Source organism: Taeniopygia guttata, chromosome Z, assembly GCF_048771995.1.
Source record: "Taeniopygia guttata chromosome Z, bTaeGut7.mat, whole genome shotgun sequence".
Lineage (NCBI taxonomy): Eukaryota > Metazoa > Chordata > Aves > Passeriformes > Estrildidae > Taeniopygia > Taeniopygia guttata.
This window is the reverse complement of record NC_133063.1, coordinates 41715463-41728054: the sequence shown is the minus strand read 5'-3', so window position 1 is coordinate 41728054 and position 12592 is coordinate 41715463. Positions and strand designations below refer to the sequence as shown.

Below are 12592 nucleotides of genomic sequence, written 5' to 3'. Positions count from 1 at the left end.
TCATCTACAGAGAGTAACAGACTACTGAAGGTTTATTGCTAGTGACTGAAGGAGAGAGGGAACACAGGTGTCCTCCTGCTGGGCAGCATTTGATTAGAAAGAGTGAATAAATCATAGTTTCTTTTGTAAGTAAATGGCAAGAACACCCAAATACTTAGTTGTAAAAGGAAATTTAAAACATTTGTACCAGAGGTAGAATAGGAAAAACAATTAAGAAGAAACTGAATTTTTTTTTTTTTCTTCAAGAGGGATTTTGTTAAACTTCGTAAATAGAGTTATGGAGAGGTTGAGAAAATGGGAAAAATATGTATAAGCAAGGCAATTTTTGTAAATAATAATGAATGTTTATGTTACGGTGAGCTCAGGGACACCCTGTGCCCCCCTTTCCCCCGGGCCTCTGTGGCTCTGATCAAGATAACCCCTGGATCCTCCTTCCTGCCCCAACGGGGTTGGCAGGGAGCCAGGAAAGTCCACCCTGTCCAAAACCTATATAGACCCCTGAAACTTCCTGCTCTCTCTTTTTTGCTCTGCTCTCACATGGACACCACAGAATAAAGAGAGCTGTTCCAACTTCCCTGGGGTAAGAGCCTCTTTTGAATACTTTTCCCTCTCCTGGTATTCCTCCCCTCACAGTCCCATATCTCTGAGCTGGTCGGACCCTAGAGGGGGCTGCGTGAAGGGGGGGAAAACCACAGAAATTACAGTTGGCGCCCTAACGTGTGCTGCTCTGAGCCCACGAAGAAGCTGGACCCCCTATTTCAGTGGAATTCAACAGCTTTTGAGACAGTCAACTGCCCTTGTACTCTAGCTGCCTTTAAAGGCTTTTGAGTGACAGGGGCAAGTCGGGGACCTCTGCCTGAGTACCCCAGGAGAGCCGACTACAGAGGGAACCCCCAGAAGGTTTCACAGACAAACCCTGCAGTTCACAGCTTGGTGAGCTCTCCGTTCATGGTACCCGGGACCGCGCCTGGCTGGGAGGACTGACCATAGTGGCTGCGGGAGGCTGCTTGCGAGAGGGGGTGCCAGGGACCCTCTGCAAGTCAGCGTCGAACCAGTGGGCTGAGCATACCCACGTTCCAGGGGGAAAAGACACGGGAGGAGGGGGTTGGAGCCGCTCTGGCAGCGGCGGGACGAGCGCCCCTCCCCCCTGTGCCCCCCCTGCTCAGGTTTCCACGGAGGGAAATTCGAATAATTCGTGCTGTGTTATTAACTCTGGTAGACATTAGACCAGTGATACGATTAAGATCATGGGTACTAACTTGTCGCTGGAACAAAAGAGTATACTAACACATCTTAGCAATAATTTAAATAATGTATCATTCTCTAACAAGCTTCTCCTGCGTTTTGTGTGCTGGCTAAAGGCAGAAATACCAAATTTTACTGTACAAGAACTGAATTCGCTTTCTTTTTGGAATCAAATTGGACAGATATTAACTTTAAAAGTCGAAAATGGTGAACATAAAGTTTCTCGATTTATTCTGCTATTTTTACAAGCACGCAAAAAGATTTTAGAAGCAGAAAAAAGCATACAAACGCAGACCCACCGTTCTAATACTCCCTTTTCCCCCTCCTGCCCACCTCCTCAATATCCCGGCCCTGAAAACCCCTCACCCACCCCTTATTCCCCTCTGACACCTTGCTTTTCCGAGAAACATAGTCCGGAAGTCGCCTTAGAGAGCAGTGCAGCGTCTCTGGAGCACACGCGGCCGGATAATGGCGGCGGCCATGTGCTTCCACCGGCGCTGGCCGCTCCACCCCCCCCTCCCCCTCCCACTCCCATTCCTTTGCTTCCCCCGCCCTCCTCCGCCCCCGCCCCCTCCTCCCTCCCCTCCTCCGATGCCTCCTTATCTCCCACAGCAACACTCCACCCTCCTTATCAGTGCCAGCCCCCGTGTTGCCCCGGGAACTGGGGCGGGGCCGGCCCCTGCACTGCTTCCAGCCCCAGCGCCTAGGACAGCAGGGCGGGGGCAGGGCACGGCAGCCCAGCGGCTCACAGCAGGGCGGGGCCCGAGTCTGCACCACGGAGCAGACAGCCCGAGGGGGGGGGTGAGCTGCCCCTCACCGAGGTGGGGGGGACGCGAGGGGGACACAACCCTGCCTCTACCGAGGAATCTATACCATCTGTAGCTCCAGTGGTTTATTTAGGGAGAAGAAATGGTACCAGAACATACCAGCCTCTGCCATATCGAGACAAAACAGAAATCTGTAAAGTTCAGAGAGAATTTGGGAGGTCTAGTGAGATTTTTAAAGGTATGATTAGAGCAACCTTAATTCAAATGAATGATACCGAAAGATATAACTGATTTGTTTGAATGTTTACTAACATCCTCTGAATATGACATATGGAAAAATAGGTGGAAATTGGCTTTGGAAACAGTTTTGCGAGAAATACAGCGTACACCCAGTGAAGCCATTGACAGTGATGGTCAGCCTATTACAATGGATCATTTATGTGGTACAGGGGACATACAATGTCCAGAAAAACAAACCAGACTGTTATCTAGATCGGTTTTAGAAAAAATCTATACTGCTGCAGAAAAGACTCTGTATCAATTACCAGGAACTGAAGTTAAATGCAGCTATATTAGCATCAAACAGTTTCCTTCTGAGAGTTTTTTACAGTTTGTGGATCGTTTGAGAAACCAAGTTGAAAAACAGGTGCAAAACACCAAGGTACAACCAGAGTTGATTAAATAAATGGCTCAGAGGAATGCCAATGAGACCTGTCGTAGGATTCTTCTCAGCCTTCCTCTTGATCCAGCACCTAGTCTTGCCCAGATGATTGAAGCATGCGCCAAGAGAGCAGAGCTGCTTGATAATCCTGTCAGTCATAGAGCACCAGCAGACTTACAGCCTGTTGCCACTGCTGCATCAAGCCCAAGGAAGCCACCCAGATCATCACAACACCTGCAACAAATCATCTGCCTGCGTTGCAAGAAACCAGGACACTTTGCCAGAAACTGTCCTCAAAACCAGAACCAGAGACAGATCAACAAACAAAAAAACTGAGTGCACAGCGCGTGCCTACTGCTACGCGCAAAGATATAAATATAGCAGGACACAAATGTGACAATACCTCCCTCTTAACAAATAAGGGGGAGGGTGGGAACCATGGGGGGGGGGGGGGAGAAAAAAATAAAAATGTATTACTAACAAGGTTTGGCAGCCACTAGGCCGACCTCGTCTAGTGACTGCCAAAGGATTTCATTTCAGATCCACTGATTGGAAAGTTATTGTAGTGGACCTGTCACAGAGCCCACAAGACCTGCAGGCATACGATATGGAGCTGGACAGTGAGTATTTTGTTATTGGGGACACAGCATACACACCTCCAGAGATTGAAATAGTTCCCATGACTACTAAGGGGAAAATATCCAGCCTTATGCTGTTGGCACATTGCTTGCACCCTCCATTCTATCTAGAAAAGGGGCAAATTCTGGCACAAGCCATTCCCATCCCAGTAGAAATCACAGTAGAAGGAAAATCTCCAGAAGTCTACTGGGCAGAAGTAGTAGGAGAGGATAAACCGTCCATGGCATGCAACCTAGCACATGGGTCAGAGCACCTTCAGGTGGAAGGTGTTCTGGACACAGGTGCAGACATCACGGTGATACCCAAAACCATGTGGCCATCACACTGGGAATTGCAACCTGTGGCAGGCAAACTTCAGGGTATAGGAGGAACTACATTGGCAAATATTTCTAAAAATGTAGTGCAAATTGAGGGACCTGACGGGAAATCAGCAAGTGTTCGCCCGTTTGTGGCAGACTATAAGGCTCCTCTGTGGGGGAAAGACACCATGTCCCAGTGGGGAGTCCAGTTAATCATTCCTAAGACACCCCAGGATTTTCAGAAGTAGCCACTGTGGAGCACCATGCCGACAAGTTAAAGTGGTTGGATAACACCCTAAAGTGGGTAACACAGTGGCCTTTGAGTAGAGAAAAACTCGAGGCGCTTGAAACACTTGTGGAGGAGCAGGTAGCTCAAGGACACCTGCAAGAGACAGACAGCCCTTGGAATTTCCCAGTCTTTGTAATAAAAAAGCCTGGGAAGGACAAATGGAGATTGCTCCACGACCTCAGAGAGATAAACAAAATTGTGGAGGACATGGGACCTCTCCAACCAGGGATGCCGAGTCCAGCTATGCTTCCCCAGGACTGGAAATTGGCTGTGTTAGATATAAAGGACTGTTTCTTCCAAATTCCATTGCACCCTGAAGATGCCCCGAGGTTTGCATTCTCTGTTCCCACAGTCAATAGAGAAGCCCCAATGAAACGCTACCACTGGAAAGTTTTGCCCCAAGGTTTAAAATCCAGTCCTTTCATATGCCAACAGTATGTAGCAGCACTGCTGTCTCCAGTACGTGCAGAGAGAAAGGATGCCATCATCCTTCACTATATGGATGATGTGCTTGTGTGTGCTCCCAATGACTCTATACTCCAATACACGCTTGACCTAGTGGTTAAAGTTTTAACCTCTGTTAGATTCCAACTGCAGGAAAACAAGGTTCAAAGAATGCCACCTTGGAGATACCTGGGCCTGGAAATTTCTGCAAGGACTATTGTCCCATAGAAATTGGAGATAAATTGCAACCCCAGAACATTAGCAGACCTCCACTCGCTGTGTGGGTCTTTAAATTGGGTAAGGCCCTGGCTAGGCCTCACAAATGAAGATCTGGAACCTCTTTTCAATTTATTGAAGGGGGAGAGGGAGCTGGCCTTCCCCAGGGAACTGACTCCAGAGGCAAAGACAGCAATCGAAAAGGTACAGAAGGCCTTGTCAGAAAGGCAGGCACATCGGTGTGACCCAAATCTGCCTTTCCAGTTCATTGTTCTAGGAAAGCCGCCACACCTGCACGGGTTGATTTTCCAATGGATCAAGGGGCAGAAGGACCCACTCTTAATCATAGAATGGGTTTTCCTATCGCTCCAAAGATCCAAAACCATCACTAGGCCACAAGAGCTGATAGCAAAGCTGATTCAGAAGGCCAGGGTGAGGTTGTGTGAATTAGCAGGGTGTGACTTTGCATGTATTCACCTTCCAGTAAGGCTTTCTGAGGAGGGAAGGAACTCTCCTGAGAGACTGACCAAAGGGATGTTTGAGCATTTGCTCCAGAGCAGTGCCAGTCTCCAGCTATCTCTGGACAGCTATAGGGGACAAATATCAGTCCATGCCCCGTCTCACAAGTTGTTCAATGAGGAATTCCACCTTATTCCTCAAGAGAAAAGGAGCCGGAGGGCACTCAGGGCTCTCACAGTGTTCACTGATGCCTCTGGGGCTTCCCACAAGTCGGTGATGACTTGGAGAAATCCACAGACTCAGCATTGGGAAGCTGATGTTGAGCTTGTGGAGGGATCCCCCCAGGTGGCTGAACTGGCTGCAGTGGTGAGAGCTTTTGAGAAGTTTTCCGAGCCATTCAACTTGGTGACAGACTCTGCCTATGTGGCAGGTATAGTGTCCAGGGCGGAGCAGGCTGTGCTCAGAGAAATAGAAAATGAACATCTCTTCAGATTACTCTCAAGGCTAATTTATTTAATCTTGCACCGAGAGCATCCATTCTTTGTGATGCATGTGAGGTCACACACTGATTTGCCAGGTGAGATTGCAGAGGGGAACCGAAAAGCAGACTCCTTCGCTGCACCAGTCGAAAAAGCACGTCTCCCTGATGTTTTCCAGCAGGCAAAGCTGAGTCACCAGCATTAACACCAGAATGTGCCAGGTTTGATTCAACAGTTCCAGCTAACACGGAGTCAGGCCCGAGCCATTGTGACCAACTGTCCTAATTGTCAGCTCCAGGCCGTGCCATCATTGGGCACGGGGGTAAACCCCAGAGGCCTTAGCAGCTGTGAGGTATGGCAGACAGACATCACACACATTCAGAGTTTTGGTCGCCTTGAATGCGTTCATGTGAGTGTGGACACATTCTCAGGTGCAGTGTATGCCTCTGCCCATATAGGACAAAAGGCTGCACATGTCAAACAACACCTAGTGCAAGCATTTTCAGTATTGGGGGTGCCAAAAACGATCAAAACAGATAATGGCCCAGCATATGTATCTAAGGAGTTCCTGGAATTTCTCCAACAGTGGGGAGTGGAACATAAAACTGGCATTGCCCACTCCCCCACAGGTCAAGCTGTAGTCGAGCGTGCACACCAGACGCTCAAGCAGGTATTGAAAAAACAAAACAGCTCAGCTCCATGGATGTCTCTACGAGAAAAGCTCTGTAAAGCCATGTTTACTATCAGTTTTCTGAATTGTTCATTCGAAAATATGAGTCCACCGGTTGTGCGTCACTTTAACAGTGGCAACCAGTTTAAATTGTCACAGCATCCCCCAGTCTTGATTAGGGATCCAGAAACTTGGGAAACCAAGGGTCCCTATGGACTTGTAACCTGGGGTCGTGGCTATGCATGTGTAGCTATTCCCTCAGGCCCTCGGTGGATTCCCCAGAAGTGGGTGAAACCTTTTGTCCCCAAGAATCCAGGTCAAACAGAAGGGGACAAGAAGCAAGTATCTGATGCTTCAAAGAGAAGACGCCACCGGATGGGAGAAGAAGAAAGTTCCTAGGCATGAATTCCTTCCGGCAGAAACAGAAACTTTAACATGTTCTTAAAATGTTTTTTTTTCCCTTTTAGAGAAAACCTACCTTCCACTCAACCCTGTGATGAACCCCAGGGTTGTCATCCTGCAAATGCTGAAGAGAATGTTATTGGGATGGGGATTCACGGGGTGGTGGACATCTGTTGTTAGATCAATTTTGTTAGCCCTTGTTATTCTGTTCTTTGTAACCCTAGTGTTCGGGACCCATACTCAGGGTTGAATTGAGCCCAGCGAATTCCTGTAACCTTGTTTAACAAATAAGGGGGAGGTGTTACGGTGAGCTCAGGGACACCCTGTGCCCCCCTTTCCCCCGGGCCTCTGTGGCTCTGATCAAGATAACCCCTGGATCCTCCTTCCTGCCCCAACGGGGTTGGCGGGGAGCCAGGAAAGTCCACCCTGTCCAAAACCTATATAGACCCCTGAGACTTCCTGCTCTCTCTTTTTTGCTCTGCTCTCACATGGACACCACAGAATAAAGAGAGCTGTTCCAACTTCCCTGGGGTAAGAGCCTCTTTTGAATACTTTTCCCTCTCCTGGTATTCCTCCCCTCACAGTCCCATATCTCTGAGCTGGTTGGACCCTAGAGGGGGTGCGTGGAGGGGGGGGAAACCACAGAAATTACATGTTTACTCAGATATTATTATGAAATTTGAGGAATAATTAAAAAATTGAAACTGCATTCATATCATCAGTAATCTAAACCATAAGAATAAACAAACTATGTAGAAAATGGAAACAAAGTTGAGACAAATATGGAAGTCTTTCATGACTGTGTGGAGTTACATGAAAACATGAAAGCAAAAGAAATTAATTGATTATTGAGCTACAAACAGTATACCAAGGAGAAGTCTTGTAACAGAGAAAGAAATAAATTACAGATTGATGAAGACAGCCAGGTTGCATTATGTCATTCTTGAAAATATGTTCACCAAAAAGTTTCACATGCATTTAGAAAAAGAAGGCTTTTCCTGACCCACCTGGCCTCTGATGAGCAGGTGACCTGCCTGGTGGATGAGGGACAGGCTGTGGCTGTGTCTGCCTGACTCCAGCAATGCCTTTGACACCATCTCCCATGGCATCTCCTGGAAAAGCTGCAGCTCCAGGCCTGGACAGGTTCATTCTCTCTGGGCTAGGAACTGGCTGATTGCCTGGCCCAGAGGGTGGTGGGGATGGGGCCACATCCAGCTAGGAGCTGGCCACCATGGTGTTCCCAGTGCTGGGACCAACCCTGTTTAAAATCTTTACTGGGGATCTGGATGAGGGGATCAAGTCTACCCATGGTAAATTCATGGAGGACACCAAGCTGGGCGGGAGTGTGGATCTGCTGGTGGGCAGGAAGGCCCTGCAGAGGGAGCTGCACAGGCTGGATCCATGGGCCAATGGTGTGAGGGGCACCACAGTCAAGTGTTGGGTCTTACTCTTGGGTCTCACCAATCCAGGCTGGAGCAGAGGGGCTGGAAAGGTAAAGGACCCTTTGGGAAAAGCCTGGGGTGCTGGTGCCAGCAGCTGGACATGAGCTCAGGGTGCCCAGGTGGGCAAGAGGCCAATGACTTCCTGACTTGTTATCAAAGTAGCGTGCCCAGCAGGACCAGGGCAGTGATTGAACAGGTGAGGCTACACCTCAAATTCTGTGCTCAGTTCTGGGGCCCTCACTACTTGAAAGATATTGATGGGCTGTAGCTGAGGAAGGATCTAGAGACCAAGCAATATAAGGGGTGGCTGTGGTAGATGGGAGGACTCAGCCTGGAGAAAAGGGAGCTCAGGGAGGACCTTCTGGCTCTGCTCAACTTCCTGACAGGAGGGGACAGCCCAGGGGAGACTGGGGCCTGCTTACAGGCAACTAGAAATAAGACAAGAGGAAATGGCCTTAAGCTGCTCCAGGGGAAGTTCAGGTTGTACAGAGTGAGAATTTCTTCACAGAAATAGTTGCTAAGTGTTAGAAAGGGGCTGCCCAGGCAGCTGATGGAGTCGCTATCCCTAGAGGTGTTCAAGAAACAAATGGACATGGCACTCAGTCCTTGGTCAGGTTGACCAGGTGATATTCAGTCACAGGTTGGACTTGGTGACCTTGGAGTTCTTTTGCAACATTAATGATTCAGTTTTTCTGTGATGCTATGAAAAAAAATCTCTCAGTTTTTTGATTAAAAGGTAGGAAACACTAATATTTCTTGAGCATCAATGGAATAATATCCAAGGGTCAGAAAAAGTCAAACTACTCAATCAAAGCAAATATATTTAAGACAGTATGTAAGAAATCTTTCTGTCTTTAAAAGAAATCTAATCTGTCATTAAGTCTGAGAAGGTCTGGAAATATAAATACAAATACCCCTATTTATTTAAGAATATATATTTTCTTATATATGTATTCTGGGCATTGTAATTTAAGATCTAAGAAAAATGATGGAGCACATAAACAGTGGCATATAAAACCACAAAGGAATAAGGAAATTATCAGCATCCATCAAGGATTTATTGAAAATAAGCAAGTCAAAGCAATGTGTGTTACTTCTGAGAAATTCTTCAAGGTTCCCTTGGGTGCAGGAAGCCTAAATGCTTGATGCATTTGACAGAGTTTGTATAATAAAAGTTATGATCAAACTGAGTTAAAAATTTAGTCTGTCAGAAGAGAATAATGGCACTCAGCTACCAAACTGATGCAAAACCCCACCATGCTGTTTAATAAAGATGGTGGGAAGAAGACACCATATGCACTAGATGGATCATGATTGACTATAACAGCAAATTTGTAGATAAAACTCAATATTTTAGAATAGCCTTAGTGAATAGAAGTAGTTGCTATCTTAAATTGCAGCAAAGATAACTTTGCTTCAGCATTAAGTACAATTCTTCATCACAAGTAGATCCCAAATCCCAAATAGATTGCAGGATAAAAAAGTGGGCTTGAATTTTGCAATATCAAGTGTCTTTAAAACAAATTAGATGTCTATCAGAAATTATGCAGAAATAGCCAATCTTGCCTTAGGTAAGGGTAATACCCTGGGGACAGCTATCATATCAATCAATTCTGTGCCTCAAGCACTGATGCATGTATATCCCATTGTGTTGACTTTTTACTGCTGGTGACCACAGAAATGTGCTGTTAGTTCAATCAGGCCAAAGACATTGCATACAGGTGACAAGCTCTTAAAAAGAACTCCTTTTTCCAAGACCAAGGTCTGGACAATGCAGACCCATGTTGTAAAGAAAGGCTGTTTTTTCCTCTGTTTTGTGATACGGCACTCACATCAAATTTCTATGTTCTTAAGAATGCTACAGTTAAATAGTCTTCTACAAACTTACATAATTTGACACAGACAAATAATATGAGGATGATAGGATTGTACTTGTGTTTTTGCCTTTTAAAATAGGTGTGGATAAGAGTTCTATTTCATAAACAGTGAAGATAACACCATTTTTTCTATCAGTAGAGTGCATGAACAAACTGCAACCACTATTCCACTCAATATGTGAGAAGTTTCCATAAAAGTATGCACCATAATACTACACCAGGCCTTTCATTGTCATTCCAGCTCTCATAATCAATTGCAACAGAAAAAACTGAAATGGTTAGTTCATGTGTCAAAAAGATTCATATTGAATTACGGTGTGATCTTGTATGTCTTTAATGGATGTGTTGATGTGATGGCAATAATAATATTAATAGTAATGATATCACTTTGCAATTCTGTAATTGCATTCTGATTATACTAACATGATTTACAAACACTAATTATGTGAGCCTTTCAAAGATCTTGTAACAAATGTAGTAGGCCCATATACAGCAATTGCAATAATACTTCTCTTTCAGAAAGAATTTCCTGCAGATTTCCATACAATTTATAACAAAGAAAATACAGGAATATGAGTATTTTGTCAAAGGCTAGAGTGCTGAAAATACAGATATTATTTTTATCCTTATTAGCTACTTCTTTTTCTTCCATGTCATTGTGTCACCATGCAATGAAAACTTTAATTTTTCTTGGCTTATTTGGAAAACAAAAGTAAGTTTGCAAATTGCAAACTTTGCAGCTCATTCATAATAAATGTAAGTAGTTTATTAAATATTAATTTGTTAGGAAAATCTCAGTATCTTTCCTCTTCACTCTGTCACTGTTTTATGTCACCTGTATGCTATTTTTTCTCTCAATTGACTGTTTGATTTCTATGGCATATTAAAATGTTTAAAGTAGCCATTATGCAAATACCAAACTGAAATTTACTTCACATAGGGATGTTATTTCAAGGCACGGCATATTTCTCTCACAGTTGCTGAAACACTTAAAAAAAAAAAAAAAGAAAGGAATAAAGAACAACTCTCAAAACTGTTGTCGAATATGCATGCATATTAGGAACTCACTTTCTGGCTTAAATCTGGAAACATTGATCTGTGTTCTCCTCCAGGGCCACACTGCCTCACAACATTCCATCATCCATTTAATTTCCTTCAGTGCAATGTTATTCTTCTGAAACATTTTCTCCCTCCCTGCTGCCTTTTACCTCTACTTTGACTTTTTGAAGTGAGACCTTTAGATTTGGCAGAGATAAGATATGTTGTTTCAAAGTGAATGTTTTACAGCTTGATACTCTTTTTGTGCATATTTAATATTATTTTTGTGGCTCAGGGGAATGTCTATGTAGTCTAAGCCAGTGTGTCTGAATTAACAGAGTTTTTTATTTTGGTGAGATATTGGACAAATAAGCAAACTTTGTGGTAAGTTCATAGTCGGGCATAGCCCTTGCACTTCTTTCAATAGAAAATAAAATCTGCTCAGCCACATGCATGGGCAAACTTCTAATCTCCTCTGGTACCATCAATGAAAAATAAAACAAATGGTTGTATTATTGGAAATTTTGCAGGACTTTATCTTCGGTTGATACTGCCCACCATGCCCTTATCCACTTCCATGTCTTTACCTCACGATAGGAGAATTTTCTGCTGATTTTGATGCAATGAATTAAAATGATGAATTTTCTAAACTTATATTTCCTTCACAAAAAAATCCAATAACTAAACAAACCAACCAAACAAACAAAAGCCCACACTCAAAAACAGTCTTAGATTTTCCCTTCATGCCTTTATTTTTGGCAAAATATTTTTTTTTATTCAAATAAATAAGTAGCTATTTATTAAAGATCTTTCTATGCCTATAAAATTTCTCAATTTAGTTTAAATTAAACATAAATATATACATATAAAACAGAGTACATTGCTCATTAAAAAAAAAATCTATTTTATTTTTCATGTGCTTAGATGAAACCCATGGATAAATAGTAATACAAAATGTATATATCTTTATATGATCTTCTAATCCCAACAGCTGTATTAGGTAATTTTTCACTTGTTTCATGTATGTCTTTTTATTTTCTGCATCAGAGCAAAATAATTGGTTAAAATATAGTTTTGGAGCAAAGTAAAACAGAGAGCTATCCCAAACGGCATTTGATGAGGGGCTTAAGCTCAGTGTAAGAAGTGAACTTAGTGAAACCATAAAAAAAAAAAAAAAGAAAGAATCCTTGGGGATCTCTTCCAACTGAAAATATTCTATGATGTTATGATCCTGTATTATGATAAAACCTATACAACCTCTTAGCAGACAATGCATTTGATTAACACAATAGGTTTTTGGAAAGAAATAATTCTCTGCATTAGTCAACTTTTGAATCCTTTTCCATGAGAATTCACCTAAACTCTTCCATATTTACATGGACAACTCATAGACTTCTAAAGATAGGTATTGAATGGAAATTATTAAAAGACTGAAGGTCTTAGACTGACTTTGAAACTGCTGCAAATAGACAAATAGACAAAACAAAAAGTGGTAAAATGTGATGTTTCAAGTGATTCTGGTTTTAACATGAATATCAATTCTCATTAACAACTGTTTGCTAAGTCCATTTAAAAAACATATTGTAGCAAACAAGATTATTTAAAATGGTGAAAAAGTCACCTAGTTGATGACTATTGAACTACTGCTGCCAATTATGAAAAATT

At 43.5% G+C, this 12592-nt stretch overlaps 1 long non-coding RNA gene across 1 annotated transcript; it reads left to right on the top strand.

The window, feature by feature from the left end:
• Positions 1–287: 287 nt before the first annotated feature.
• LOC121468156 (uncharacterized) lies at positions 288–7491 on the top strand. Its single transcript, XR_005978171.2, has 3 exons — positions 288–580; positions 3214–3293; positions 6636–7491. It is a non-coding gene; the product is annotated as an uncharacterized lncRNA (long non-coding RNA).
• The last annotated feature ends 5101 nt before the right edge of the window (positions 7492–12592 follow it).